Raw genomic sequence first — 16,435 nt, 5'->3', positions numbered from 1 at the left:
GACCCTTGACCCTCCCCCAAATGGATGCGTAGATATATCCTGCAGAGGCATCAATGAAATCGGTAGCACTACCACTGCACGGACTCATTGCGTGTACGTGAGGAGCTGTGGTAAGTGAATATGTACAATTATAGATGTTCGTACTATATGCATCAGGTCTTTTCACATCGAGAATGAAATGATATCAAGGAATTCGAAAGAAAGACGTCATCTTCAAGAGAGAGAAATAATATATGCATAAAAACGACTCAGTGTTTAAACGTGCAATAGAAAAATATATTACTTTAACATTATGAACTTTAACCTTATGAATTCTTCCTCGTCAAATTCTATTTGTCGCAAAGTCTGTTTCAGTTTTGGTATATATGTCTAGATTGATTGAAGAGTATTTGTTTCAATTTTCAAGTTTCAAGTTTATTTTCCACGTCTCATAAAAGAGAAAAAAAAAACGAAATCAATGTGATTTCATGAAAGCGTCACAAAATGTACATACAGACAAATAATCATTACGGTAACCAAAATAATACACACAAAAAAGTTTGTGACTCAGGATGAATGGCGAGTTTGGAGGGTAACAGCAGTTTGCTTTCCTGATATTAAAATCTTTTTTTAATGAAATATAGGTAATAAGTGACATTGCTCAATATATTTTTATGTTATTTTCATATAACTTGACATCATCGGTGTGGTCATTATCTTTAATGTGAATATCAATATTGCCACCACCGTGTCATGGCTACATCCAGAGCAAATTGGGTCAAGAATGGCGAGAAGAATACGCTTTATTCTCACCACTGGGTGATGTGGGAGAAGTGCTGCTGAAAAGTTTTAACTTCTCTTTTGGTGTTGGCTTCGGATCAATGAAAATTATTCATCTCATTACGAAGAAAATTAAAGGGGATGGCTAATAACTGATCAGTGGGAATCAGTGGGATTGCTGGAGGATGATTGTTCCAATCCTTGTGGGATTCATTTAAGAGTACATCTATTGTTGTGTGAAAATTATTTGCTTCAGAATGGTCTCATATTCAAGTAATGTGCAGTTTAATGTTTCCAGGTTAGCGTGCCTGGTCATTGACGGGGCAGTAATCTGCACATTACTTGAATATGAGACCGTTCTGAACCAAATAATTTTCACACAACAGTATATATATAATGAACTCTTAAATGAATCCCACAAGGATTGGAACAATCATCCCTCAGCATTCCCACTGATTCCCACTGATCGGTTAGTAGCCATCCCCTTTAAGGACCTGTACTTTTGAAAAAAAGAAAAATCAGCGACCTACCTCTGCTTTGGACACTGATTAAACCTACAAACTTTTAGCAAAATTCCTTGCTCAAAAGCTTAAAAAAATGACTGAGATAATTAGTTTTTTATCAGATTGGTTTCAGGAAGAGACATTTTATTGAGGAAAGCATTTCATATGATTGAATCCGAGGCCACGAGTTTCATGCTTCTAGCAGACTACATTTGATAAACTGGAATGGTCCTACATAGATTTTTCGGTAACTGAAAGTCTGTAACTTTAGGAGTCCACGAAAACTGTCAAAATAAAAAAAGAAGACATGAAAGCGATGATAATGATATTATGAATTTACAGTTTTCAAAAGCATGCAATAACAAAATCTTTACAAGTTTTGAAGAAATCCGATGTCTCCCAGGTACGTAAAATACCGTACAGGGTCACCACATGCACACCCTTCGAAACGTTTCATTAAATGACGGGTGTCATCCCCATTATGAGTTTTACAATCTTTATGAGTGTCACTGCTGTGCTAATAATGCAAACAAGAATAGTACCAGCAAACTTCTGTTGGTAAATGTTACTTCTTTAACAACCTCTGGAATATTATTCTCCTTATAATTGTTTCGGATGTCTTTATCTACCCGTTATCTAATAATACCGCTAGCATACATATTACTTCTACAGTAACTGTCATTCATTTAACGATCTCTGGAACACTATTCTCCCAATTATTGTTAAGGATGTATTTATCTACACGTAGAAACCAGTGGCGAGCCTCCAGCAGCTAATATCTTGTCGATCAAGACTTCGGAGTTCCTAGATAAAGACCGTCAGATGAATCTGCTAATCCTGTGCAGAGCGAACTTGAGCGACCAGCCAAACCCGTACCTCTATTCGTATTCAATTGGAGTTGATGGGGTAATCCTGTCCAACGCGAGCTGGACCTCGGCCGTCCTGAGACCACGCCCAAACAGGTGTATTGATGTCACGTGTTCCGCAACTAATGGCATCGGAATTACTTCCGCTTCGGCGAGGCACTGTCCGAGGGGTGAGCGATAGGAAATCCAGAGATGTATCTTCCCTCCCCCTTCCCCTCCCCCCCCCCCCCCCCTTATTATATTTGAAGTTGTTCCCGTCCGGGACATTCTTTCGTATTGTTGAACACTGTTTGCAATGATTTGTAGTAATCTGGAAATGTTTGAGTGAGTCGGGATGACGGGGAATAGATTTACTGAACTTTTTTCCTTTTCAGTACCGTGATCTTTCCCCTATTTATCAATACAAATTTGCCAAATACGCAAACAATGTTTTTTATTAAAAATGGGTTCCTTTTACACTTAAAGGGAACGCAAACCCAAAAATCAAAGTGGATTGAGTGAAAGCAGTAAAATTAGTAGAACACATCAGTGAAAGTTTGAAGAAAATCGGACAAACGATGCAAAAGTTATGAATTTTTAAAGGTTTGGTGTTGGAACCGCTGGATGAAGAGACTACTAGAGGTTATGACGTATGAGTGGACGACAATACAAGAAAATATAAAGGAAATTCAACAAAAATTCACTTTTCATGAAAATTACATATTCCATTAATTTGATGCTGACATAATTATGTTAAGGGTAGCAATTATTCCCCCTGCTTTCTGAAAGCGGTTAGTCAAGTGCTCTTTCATAATGCCAGAAAAGTGAACTTTTGTTGGATTTCCTTTATGTTTTCTTTCTATTGTTGTCCACTAATACGTCATAACCTCTACTAGTCTCCTTGTCCAGCGGTTCCAACACCAAAACTTTAAAAATTCATAACTTTTGCATCGATTGTCCGATTTTCCTCAAACTTTCACTGATGTGTTCTACCAATATTGCTGCTTTCACTCAATCCACATTGCTCTTTGGGTTTGCGTTCCCTTTAAAACCATGCAAACAATCACTTCGTTGTTCTGTTTTAAACATTATAATACGCTATATGTATTTCTCGAGCCACAAAAAAAAAATATATATAAATCAAATTTGTGTGCCCACGTAAACTATAAAAAAAGACGTGATAACGATGGTAATGATGTTAACCATTTATCGTTCTAATAGCATGCAGTATCGAAATCTTTACAAGTTTTGAAGAAATCCGATGTCTCCGAGATACGTGAAATACTGTACAGGGTTACCACATGCCACACCCTTCGAAACTTTTTTATTTGATGACGGGTATCGTCCCCATAATGTGTTGTACAATTTTTATTAGTGTCACTGTTGTGCTCCAAATGCGAAAATTAATAATACCGCTAGCATACATATTACTTCTACAGTAACTGTCATTCATTTAACGATCTCTGGAACACTATTCTCCCAATTACTGTTAAGGATGTATTTATCTACACGTAGGAACCAGTGGCGAGCCCCCAGCAGCTGATATCTTGTCGATCAAGACTTCGGAGTTCCTGGACAAAGACCGCCAGATGAATCTGCTAATCCTGTGCAGAGCGAATCTGAGCGACCAGCCGTACCCGTACCTCCATTCGTATTCAATTGGAGTTGATGGGACCATCCTGTCCAACGCGAGCTGGACCTCGGCCGTCCTGAGGCCACGCCCAAACAGGTGTATTAATGTCACGTGTTCCTCAACTAATGGTGTCGGATTCACTTCCGCTTCGGCGAGGCACTGTCCGAGGGGTGAGCGATAGGAAATTCAGAAATTAATCCCCCCCCCCCCAATTATGCTTCAAGTTGTTAAAGGGATCTTATAGTTTTGGTTGAGACTTAATTTCAGGCGTTTAACATTTTTTGGTGAGATAATGAGGAACCGCTTATGAAATATGAAAGGTCATGTAATGCTATGAGGAATTCAGCGTTTATTTGATGAAAATTGGTTTTGAAATGGCTGAGATATCCAAAAAAGAGCGATTCTAATAAAGTGAGGGACCCACACTTTTTATGATCGCTTTGTTTTACTTTGTTTTCGGATGTTTCAGTCATTCTAAACCCGATTTTCATCAAATTAACTTTGGATTCCTCTTTAAATGGTATGTTTTGTACTATTCTTGGTATCTCGCAAAAAGTAATAAGCCCAACTCTCATCTCCACCAAATACTGTACCATCTCTTTAAATCCCGGGCGGGACATGCTTTTGTATTTTGGAACACTGTTTGGAATGATTTGTAATAATCTTGAACTGTTTGGTTGAGTTGGGATTGCGGGGAATCTCTTTGATTTACTGAACTGTATTCCTTTCCAGTACTTTGATTTTTTTCCCTATTTACCAATAAAAAATTGCCAAATACGCAAAAAAAAAATGTTTGTCATTGAAAACGGGTGCCATTTACACTTAAAAGCCATGGAAAACAATCAATTCGTTGTTCTATTTTATGCATTATACTCCACTAAATATATTTCTCAAGCCAAACAAAAATAATAGATTAACTTTGTGTGTCCACGTAAACTATCAAAAACAAAATGATGACGGTGATATCGATGTTAACAATTTACCGTTTTAATAGCATGCAGTATCAAAATCTTTACAAGTTTTGAAGAAATCCGATGTCTCCGAGATACGTGAAATACTGTACAGGGTCACCATATGCCACACCCTTCGAATCTTTTCATTTGATGACGGGTATCATCCCCATAATGAGTTTTCCAATTTTTATTAGTGTCACTGCTGTGCTAATAATGCGAAAATTAATAATAGCGCTAGCATACTTCTATAGTAACTGTCACTCCTGTTACGATCTCTGGAACATCATTCTCCCTATCATTGTTACGGATGTCTTTATCTACCCGTAGAAACCAGTGGCGAGCCCCCAGCAGCTGATATCTTGTCGATCAAGACTTCGGAGTTCCTAGACAAAGACCGTCAGATGAATCTGCTAATCCTGTGCAGAGCGAACCTGAGCGACCAGCCGTACCCATATCTCCATTCATATACAATTGGAGTTGATGGGACCATCCTGTCCAACGCAAGCTGGACCTCAGCCGTCCTGAGACCACGCCCAAACAGGTGTATTAATGTCACGTGTTCCGCAACTAATGGCGTCGGGTTGACCTCCACGTTGGCAAAGCACTGTCCCCGTGGTGAGCAATAGAAAATTGAGAAATGCTTCTCTCTCCCATTGTCTGCTTGTCATTCAGTTATGTTTCAACTTCTTAAATCAAATCGGAACATGATGGTCTCGTCTTTTTGAAAATTGTTTGCAATGATTTGAACTTATTTAGAACTCTTTATTTGAGTCGGGGAGTCTCTGTAATTTACTGAATTTATTCCTTTTTAGATTGGTGAACTTTCCCCTATTTATCAAGACAATCTGGCAAAAGAAAAAGGAAACAACGTTTGTGATTGAAAACGGGTGCCATTTACAATGAAATCCATGCAAAGAATTCTTTGTTTTGCTCAAAACATTTCACTCATAACAATTATTTGAAGAGTTTGTTTGCAAAAACCGATAAGTCCATATTTGCCAAATGGAAATATTTGCTATTAAAGGTCAAAAGAAATAAAGAGAATACTAAGAAAATTTTTGCTTCTTTTGACCATAACTTCAAAAATGTACCTTTATGTAGTGACCAAGATATAATTTAGGAGGTATTATTTTGTATTTCATGACAGAGGTCGTACTTCAAATTCTTCGAAAATGGACTTATCGGTTTTTGCGAACAAACTCTTCATTTATTCATATTTTATGGAAATATACATGTATGATATGCCTAAATTATATTATGCAATCGCGCAACCTAGATTCACATTACGTTTATTTTTATTTTGGACCGTTAAATGTATCTCACGAACCGCCAAATTGTAGATTTAGGCATTTTATTGACCCGAATGGACTTCCAGAGGCAAAAAGTTATAGGGCAGAGCTTCGTAGAATTACACATAATCAAATATAGATTTTATTAACAAATAATCTATTGTGCACTTTTAAAACTTTTATTGTGAACTTTTTTTTGATAAAATCAAATGCATCTTAGACCACATCTTTCTCTATTCCTCAGACCCACCTGCACTTGACATCATCTCTGTCAAGGTAGAAGAAGACGAGAATAACTGGGGAACGAGTCTCAATATCTCGTGTAACGTGGATCCGATCGATCAACCATTTCCACCGATCGGTGTGTTCGAAATCACCGCTGATGGAGACATTTTGTCAAGATCCAACTCCTCTTCAACGATCATGGAAGATCAACCCAATCGATGTATCGATATATCTTGCACTGGTATCAATCAATACGGGGAGACGGTTTCTATGCGGAATTATTGTCCACTGAGAGCAGGTAGGTTCTAATGTGTTCTGATTATAAAGACGGTATTACTGCCATTGAGAATAGGTGTAGGTTTGTTATATGGGTTCTGGTTATATAGAAAATGGTAACAGAATATACCTCGAATGTCTGAAAGTCTAGTTTTAATGAATTGATATGCTTATATTAACTCTTCTATTTTTCTCGATTTTTCTTTTCTTTGCTTTTGTGCTCTGTATAGTCCGTCTCTTTGTGCAGGTTATATGAGAAGGAAACAGCGAAAATTAACATGAAATATTTGAATCGATATCTGCTTTTAAGTTCAAATGACATGAATTTCATGTTTTGACACTATTATTGTCGAAGAGAGGCTTGTTGTGAACACTGTTGCTTTGCTTTGGGATGAAGACAAATCAATTACTTTGTTCTTTGCTCTCATAGGTCACGCGCCCCCAGCAAGTAATATCCTCTCCATTGAGACACAGGAGATCGAAGGAAGCCAGGTCATTCTCGTTATCACGTGTCACATCAGGCTTCAAGACCAGCCGTTCCCACACCTCCACACATACACCATCGGAGTCGACAACGCCACGCTTTCCTCGTCCAGCTGCGCCTCGGCTCTCTTCAGACCACGCCCAGGCAACAGGTGCATCAATGTCACGTGCTCGGGGACGAACGGGATTGGTTGGACCTTCACCAGCGTTGAATACTGTCCAACTTTGGGCTCGGAGAAAGGTATTAAAGTCAGCGCGATGTACTCTGATAATGATTCATTGTTCAAGTTAAAGGGTGTGCATAGTTCTGGTTGAGATGAGGATTTAGCTTTTAACGTTTTGCGAGATATTCAGAAACCACTTTATGAGATGTCAAAGAGCATGCAATTCTAAGTGGTATCAAAAGTTTATTTGATGAAAATCGGTTTTTAAATGGCTGAGATATCCAAAAACAAGGTGAAACAAAGAGATCCTAATAAAAGGCGTGGCCTGTCGCCTTTTATTACTATCACTTTTTTTTTTGGATATCTCAGCCATTTGAAAACCAATTTTCATCAAATAAACATTGAATCCTTCTTAAAATTACATGTTCTTTCATATTTCATAAGAGGTTTCTCATTATCTAACTTAGGAATGTTCAAAACCTGAATCCCCACCTCAACCAGTACTGTACAGTTCCTTTAACGTTCAAAGATTAAATGTATTTTCATTACCATCAAATAAACAGAGAAAATTATATACATTGTATAAGCAGATAATATTTGTAATAATTGCAAAAACGTAAATTCCAAAGTGCATGTGATAATGAGTAACAAAATGAAGAAAACGTATTGTTTATATATATTTATATATGATTAGCCATAAACGAAGAGATGAATATATTTTACATCAAACAAGTCATGGAGTGTATTCATGACTCTAAATCTATTAAGCCAATTTGCTCGATTTTGACAGATTTTGACAGGTTCTAACAGTAAAAGTCATCCGAAACAAGGAATCTCTGTGTGTTTGTGTGTGTGTGTGTATGTCATATGAAATTTTACGTCTTAGAAACACTCAAAGACGGTGTCAAACATATACATTATTACATCCTGTAGGTGATACGACCAGTTGTATGTAAGAGGACGAGAAATCTGGGGTCTTACAGTCTGGTTTCAGAGTGAAATTTCACCAGAACGTCTTTATAATTGAAGAGTTTGTTTGCAAAACCGATAAGTCCATATTTGCCAAATGGAGATATTTGCGATTAAAGGTCAAGAAAAATAAAGAGAATAATAAGAAAATTTTGACTTCTTTTGACCATAACTTCAAAAATATATCTTTATGTGTAGTGACTGATATATCATTTAAAAGGTATTATTTTGTACTTTATGACAGAGATCGTACTTCAAAATCTTCAAAAATGGACTTATCGGTTTTTGCAAACAAACCCTTCAATTCTTTTTCTGTTCTGTCGAAATAATTGTTCTCTCCCTTTATGTCTGATCTTTCATTAAAGGTCCAATTGCTGGTCTTCGTCGAGGAGTGCTTCAGCAGCCGTCGACCACGTACGCCCTGCTCGTCGCCGTGTTCTTCCTGTCGTTGTTGACCTGTGCGACAGTGATCGTGAAGAGGAGGGAGATTAGTCTCTTTTGAAAGTTAAACGCCTTGTACTAAATTCCACTCGTCTTTTCCTGACTTGACTGCGTCCACTGAGAAAAGCTGAACTTTGGTTTTGAATCTACGCTTCTTAAACTGAAACAGGGATAACCGTTCTTGTTTATTTTTCCCCTTTTTTATAATGAGATACTTTTAAGGTTTGCTTCAGGCTTTTTTTTTTTAATTGGACACTACATTTGCCTGTTATTCTAATCCTGCTTATTACAAAACCCCAAATTGACATGTTATTCAAGACAGGACGTTTCGATTACTGTATTGCAAATATAGATTTAATGCGATTAGCTTATTTTCATAGATATATTTATAAAATTGACAGTTTTACTTGAAATCCATATATTTTCTGTCATAACTAGCATATATCCATGTGTTTGTATCTTCATCAATCTAACAATTTGGCACTTGCTTGAAATACGAAACAGTAGGATTTCTTAATTTTTGCAACTCGTTTTACATTTTTTTTTTCTTATGCTACTAAACAAAAAACAAAAGGACAATACATGAATGAAAATGATGAAAGTAACAAAATGTGTTAATTCATATTGCTTAAACCAATGTTTATTGTTTTCGTCCTCTCAGAATAATATCGTTTTATAACACTGATACATGTATTGAAGAGCCCTGTCGAATATACTTAGAGGGGCGGCGCTACGTTTTTCGAAGTAAGGAGGACGACTTTATTGGAACATGGATGTCGATTCGTTTTTAGAAGGGGATGGGTCGTTTTGCTGCCACTTCCCACCCAAAATAGCCTACATCGACTGAGAAGCAACAAAAACTATTTTATGGAAAGGGGGGGGGGGGGGGTCACCCCATTAAACTATGTTCTGCAAAAGAAGCCAATGGCCAAAAACCAAAACAAAAAACCAAACATGATATTTCATGAAAAAGTAGGGGGCAAAAACTCACACCATTTATGTTCTGCAAAAAAAAAAAATGCCCCCCCCCCCCTTTCACCTGTAGGTATAAGTTGTAATTTCACAGCAATATTGCTTAGAGAACAAATTATAGTTAGTTTAGTAGTAAAAATTATTTTGGTTAATCAATGCATGACTCCATTCTTGTTTCGAAACCGATGAACCAAATCCTTCAACATTGGTGTAGCTTATTCACAATGAACATAGTGTGTTACCCAGTAAAGAGTAGTTACGATAAAGATTGACACTGATGCATTTCATCATTCGTCTGGTTTCATTAATGTGTTTCATCTAGTTGAGAATGTCTCGTAATTATTCGTTTGTGTGTGTGGTTGTGTGTGTGTGTGTGTGTGGGTGTGTGTGTTGTACAGTATCATGACATACCTATTGCACATTACCGAGGCAGGGCAAAAAAAAAGAGAAAAAACGATTGTAATAATGATGAGGCAGATCTATATTTTTAGTACCTTTTTTGTATACTTAAATTTCTGTCTATTCGCAAGTTGCAGTCATATGGTATGGTTGCGTTGGAAATCGTGAAAAAAAAAATGACGAAAATTACAATTTAGGAAGTTCAAATGAGATGTACCCTATGTATCTCCGCAGTCTCAGATTATAACACTCTTTCCTCAACTTACCGCTGTCATTTATTCAAATAGATAAGTGTTAACTGTGTTTATGTTAAATCTTTTTCCGTGATTTCTCGTCAACTGCGTTGTGTTTGAGGTCATTCATGCCTTGTTCCAAACCGAAAGTTAGTCCTGTATGATATCTACTTTTTTTTTCTTTTATGATATGTGTATTGCGATGCGTGTACATGTGTGTGCGTAAAGGGGAAAGCTGTGTTCAATGCGATTATGGTAAAATGCGACCTGCATATTGAAGAAAAGTAGGATAAAATTTCAGACTTTTTGTTCACTTGCTATCTTTCATAAATGTTGATGATGATGATGACGATGGTGTGTGTGTGTGTGTGTGTGTATGTGTGTGTTTGGTCTTTTTTCAAAATTTTCACTTTTGAATTCAATCGATTTCAAAGCGCAATATCATAACCTAGAAAAGTAATAGAAACTTATCAAAGTATGCATATGATAAACATGAGTGTAAATAATAAACCAGTTTACAAATTTATGCATAAGAATATCAATGACATAAATTGACATTACAGTCATCTTTATTTCATATTCATATACATGTAATAATCATACACATCAGTGAAATTATGTATCATAAATGCTATATCAGAATATTCCAAACATTTTAGATTCACTGTGAAAAAAAAACACAAAAAGGCTACGCTCTAAAACACAGTTTCTCGTATTTCTTAAAGTTACTGCGATGGACTAAGATTCATTAAAAGCATCTAGCCCTCGATTTTGTGAATTTTAATTCATCGCATAACGTTTGTATACTAGGAGCAAAACAGAGATATTGGGAATTTCGAAGTCATTGCCCAAATGCCGTGGGCTGTGCTTTGAATAAAGGTCCAGTATTCACAGTGTGTCGATGAGGGGCAATCAAGCAATCACCAAAACAAAGAAAACTATTTCATCTGTTCTTTTTTTAGTATTTTCTTTCTTTTCATTATTTCTAGTATCCATTGCATCTGCGAAGCGATGAGCCCATCCAGCCAACGAAAATGGTTGTCGTTACTGAACAATTTTCTTTCTCATTCTGTCTAATAAATGAAATCACATAAGGACATGTTTATGACATGCTAAAATGGTTACCAGTGAATTTTTGGGTACATTCACCAAGTAATTTGAATTTGCCCAGGTGGCCCTTTTTGGTGTATTTATCGTCTTTCTTTTTTCTCCACTACTCACAACGCTCTGTAATTATGTCTCAATGCTTATCAATGTTTCCCACAGGTCGCATTCTCAGTCAATAATAAAGACCTATTTGGACGTTTGCTTACATTACTTTGCATAATTTGCAAAATCTTTGCCTGTGTTATCTATTAAACATAGCGTCAACATTGAAACTAAGAAAGATGAATTGGATTGATGACTAATCTTGTTCTCAATTGACTAGGTTGCCCAAAAAGAGGAATGAAAGGGTGTTATAACATATAAAGGAAGAAATAAAGAGATAAAGAATCATAAGGAATATTTCAATTAGGCAAAACTTCTTGAAAAAGAGGCAGGCAACTCAGATATATATATATATATATATATGTATAAATGTATATATATATATGTGTGTGTGTGTGTGTGTGTATGTGTATGTGTGTGAAGAGCTTGCTTCCAAAAGGCGCTAAATCCATCATTTTCAATGGATTTAGCGCCTTTTGGTAGCAAGTTCTTCATATATATATATATATATATATATATATATATATATGTAAAATGATATGAATAATATTGTTGGTTGCTATTGACGTGATTGTGTTAGACTAGTTTTATCGAATAGTAAATGTACAGGAAATTTTCCCAAAACTTATGTTCGCGAGTTTCGAGACTGGACTCCGATTTCCAAAATGTTTTTAATTAAAAACAGCTTCTCAGTATGAAAGAATTCTGTAATTTTGATGCACATGAGTATTGGATCGCAGGAGGTGGCATGCAAAAGATCCACCAGACTTGGGCCCAGAACAAGACGCCAACCATCACCATTTCCTGTAAGAATCATTTTAGTTTCTGTTTCACAAACGTTGAATGTATCAATAGTAATGAAGGAGTTGGAAAGAAACAACTCCTTCTAGTTAAAAAAAAAAGCCTGCCTTCAGTAGCTTGTAAATCCAATGTGCAATGTGTTGAACTTTTCCTAGATTTGATGTGAGAAATTGTCAAACTTTTTTCATGTTGTGTGTATTACATGTGCCCTGTTAAATTTCAAATAACTGCCTTTAAACAAGCCAGGATTATTTGAAATGTTTGAATACATGTTTTAATATCGAAGAGTTCTTAGGGTGCTTAACAGCTGCTTTAAGTGCATTTTCGTCACATATTTTAGAATATTTTTTCCTGGTTTGCCATGGGGAAGTAAACCAAGAGAGAGATAGATTCAACTAAGATAAGTTTATTTCTCTCCTTTAAATTTTCTACACGATCATCATGAGAATCAAGACCGTACTTTACATCTGAATAGATATACTAATATGCACAGATACATGCACTCACATTCATGAACGCATTGATATGAATGCATGCATTTCAAGGGTCTGCATGTGAAAGTTGATCCCTGTATCCGCGTACACATTTATTGCGCATAGTGGCTATCATATCTGGTATCGTGTACATTTTAATGGAGGAAGTACAGTGAGATTATTCACGTCACGGAACCTGAGGATGACAAAAGTCAACAAAAACCGGTAATATGACAATCAGTTAAAACAATATCAGTGCGACATGATATGGTACGACGAGAAAGCATCATGTCAACAGACAGGGAGAGCTAGTGTAGGATTTCAGATACTACGTGATCTACATAGGACTGACATGCAATGTTTCATTTCCCGTCATGACATAACGCGTCCATTTTCAAAATTGGGGCATTAATATTTCTTTGATATTACTCACCAAATTTTAACGATATTCGTTGATCATTGTTCTTGTCTCTTTCTCCATTATTTTTCTTCCATCTTCCATACCGAATTGAAAAATACGGCTCATGATAATTTTTTTTTTTAATATCAAGACAAAACCTAGTACAATTAAAACTTGGACTCCCTTTTTGAGTACGAATAATAATATGTCCCATATATCAATTGTATTGCATTGAATTCCATCCAATTCATATTTACAAACCTATAATATGTTTTTGTTTGGTTCAGATCAAGACATTTTGTAGTAAATCTCAATTGTGCTTGATAACCGTAACTTTTTACAGTTTTGAACATACTGTTTTAACAAAAGTCCCTGAAAGTACAGTATTTGTAAGAAACAAAAAGGTGAGTTTCCTTCATTTTCTTGTTTTTTCATTCTTATATATTATATTAGGGTAGAACACTGATCGGTGTTACATGGTTTTAAGGTATGGTATAGTATTGGTGGTGATGAGGATTGGGCTATTAACTTCTGATACATGCAGAGCACACCATTCTCAGAGGAAGTCAAAGTTAATAGGATGAAAATCTGCTTTGGAATTGCTGAGACATCCAAAAACGAAGAAAAACAAAGTGATCCTAAAGAAAGGTGGGTCCCACGAGGGTATTGCTCTGTTTTCGATATCTCAGTCATTCCAAAACCAATTTTCATCAAATAAACTTTGACTCACTCTTGGGATTACAGACTATTTCATATTTCATAAGTTGTTTCTCACTATCTCACCACAAAAAAAAAAAAAAAATGTTAGAAACCTGAAGTTAGGTCTCAACCAAAATTATGCGATCCCTTTAAGCCTTAAGTAAATTTCAATAGCTTGTTAGAAAAAAAATGCAGTTAAAACAAGTAAAACACTGGAAACGCCGATTTTACCAAAAGAGTAGAATACCCTGATTTTTTTTTTAATCTCTCCGAACTTCAGAAGACAAACTATATTCATTTCATTTAAGTTTTGGCTTTTTTTTTCAATTTGCTGAAAACAGTGATTTATAGATACATTTAAAGTGTTCTATATAATACCTGAAAGTATATTGTCGACATATGATCTGAGTGTGATACAGACACAGATTTGAAATCTAAATCTGAAAGATTTCATAAAGTGTAAAATGAAGAGATAATGAAATGAAAATTCATCTGGGGTAAAATAAAAGAACCAGGCACCATCAAAAAAAAAAGCAACAAACAACAACAATCATGGCAGCTTGGGAAGCAGGAAACTGAATGACACATCACAATACGCGGACTAATCTTGCGGATTTGATCATGTCGTCGGTGTTTTCACGAACCGACGCTATTTCGATTTTGGTCAAAATTTTCAAAATCGAGATATTGGTACCAAATGAAAGTGCTTTCAAAACTCTACCAAATCCCCAAATTTTAGATCACAAAATTAATTAGTCTTAATTTTATCAAAGAAAGAAAAAAACGACGGTACTCGAAATATCGAGAAATTGAGAAAAAGGGGTTTCACGAACCGACGCAGGAAAGGTACGCCGGTTCGTGAAACCCGAATTGCTAGGGTGAAGAGCAATGCGGGTTTTACGAACCGTCGCAGTTGCATTATTTTGAGCTTTGTTCAACTTACTGGCCTAGAATTAGGTTTTGGCCCTAATCCAGATCTCAGAGTGAGAACCAAACCTTCTGAAAGATGAATGACGACCTAAGCCAGCCCACTGTCCACGAGTAAAGTGAATGGTAAGCTATAATCCTATTAAAATCATGCTCAAAATAACAGTTTCAGTTGGACTACCATAACCATTAATTGCGGTAGAGTGTAGTCCCATGTATTCAATCGCGTGATGCTTATGAAGCCTAGTCTGTAAACGCCATCCAATTTCAAATTAGATCCCAAATCATATTATTTATAGTTTCTTTTCAACTTATGTCGTTACTTCTGAGACTACTGAGTACTGTAGTCGTAACGTCTGTGTGCAAGACATGCAAGATGTCAAAGTCTCGAAGACACTCATGGCTATGCCTTGACTTGAGTTGAAAATGAAATCATGAGATTGACTAAGTAGGCCTACTAAACGAAACAAAAAGTAAAAAGTCTAAAAGTAAAACTCAAAGGAAGAGTAAAGAATAAAGTTAGACATGTTAGACTTTAACTTTCAAGTTTAACTATTAAGTCTAAGTTAAGACTTTACTTGTAATACCAGTTACTAAAACTAAGATCAGCTGAAGTCTAAGACCAAGTCAAATTAACACAGAGTCTATAGTCTAGCTGTAGATCTACATCTAGACTAGTGGTAATAGTAGGTAGAGTCCACCCATTTTTTCCCCCAATTTTTACTGGTCCATTCCTGAAAAAGTTACTGGTCAGTGTCCAACAGTGATTTTTCCTGGTCAGGGACCGTCGGACCAGTGCCAGTGTGCAGCGTTGGTGTAGATGTCATCTATGACAGTATGTGGTCTAGTGATACTACCTAAACACTACGAGTAGTTAACAGGTTAGGTGGCTTTCCTGTACAGTGCAGTGTTAGTATACTTGTGAATTCAGCCCTAGTACCGTACTGTGTGTAGATATGTGACATTATGTCTAACGTTAGTTCGAGTGGAGTACCTTTGAAGCAAAGCGGTGGGGCTTTTTTTCCCTAAAACTTGTGAATGCGGCCCAACCAAATGGCGTTTACATATTTACGCGTGATTGATAGTGATACAGTAGCGCTGTCGATTTCCACAGCAGCCATACATAATCTGTTGTCCTTTCTTCTTTCCTTTTTTCCCTTTGTTCTTTCACCCTTTTTATTCTTGGAATCGAAGGACTTCTAAGAAATGTCCCTCGACTGATTTAACCAGGACTCTTGAGTCCTGGTAAACCTAACCTAACCGAGCAACCGTTAACGTTTGTTAGGCCTAACATAACAGTAACACTGACTTAGCCCTGTATTGACTTTGTCTTTGGCCGACTTACTGAGATGGCGAGTCTAACTCTTTAAGGTTAGTCTAAACGTAGTCGTTAGATCTGTCAGTGTCAGTGTCACCGGTTATTGTATAATGGTGCCATCTCTAACGTACGTTAACAAGTTGATGTTAGTTATCTATGTCAACTTACTGATTCAGTAATAGTGGTACTGTCATCCTGTTGGATATCGCCGCAATATCATCCGTGACGTGTTAACTTCGTGTCACAAAGACAAAAGTTGCCAAGATCTAATAGTATTAGATGTCTAGATCTAGATGTAGTCTAGATCTATAATATAAATTCTGTGTGCCACTGGTAACTTAAAAGTGAAAGGTCTAGACTTCACTTAGTCTATAATTAGACCAGACATTCATGAGGCAAAGGCCTATTTAGTAGATCTATTCTTATTCTATTTTAACGTCAATTCCTACTAACTCGCCACGTGT

The sequence above is a fragment of the Diadema antillarum genome, unplaced genomic scaffold, assembly GCF_040938485.1.
Source record: "Diadema antillarum isolate AM-2024a unplaced genomic scaffold, OU_Dant_1.0 seq00001826_RagTag, whole genome shotgun sequence".
In the NCBI taxonomy this organism is placed as follows: domain Eukaryota; kingdom Metazoa; phylum Echinodermata; class Echinoidea; order Diadematoida; family Diadematidae; genus Diadema; species Diadema antillarum.
This window is presented reverse-complemented; position numbering follows the sequence as displayed.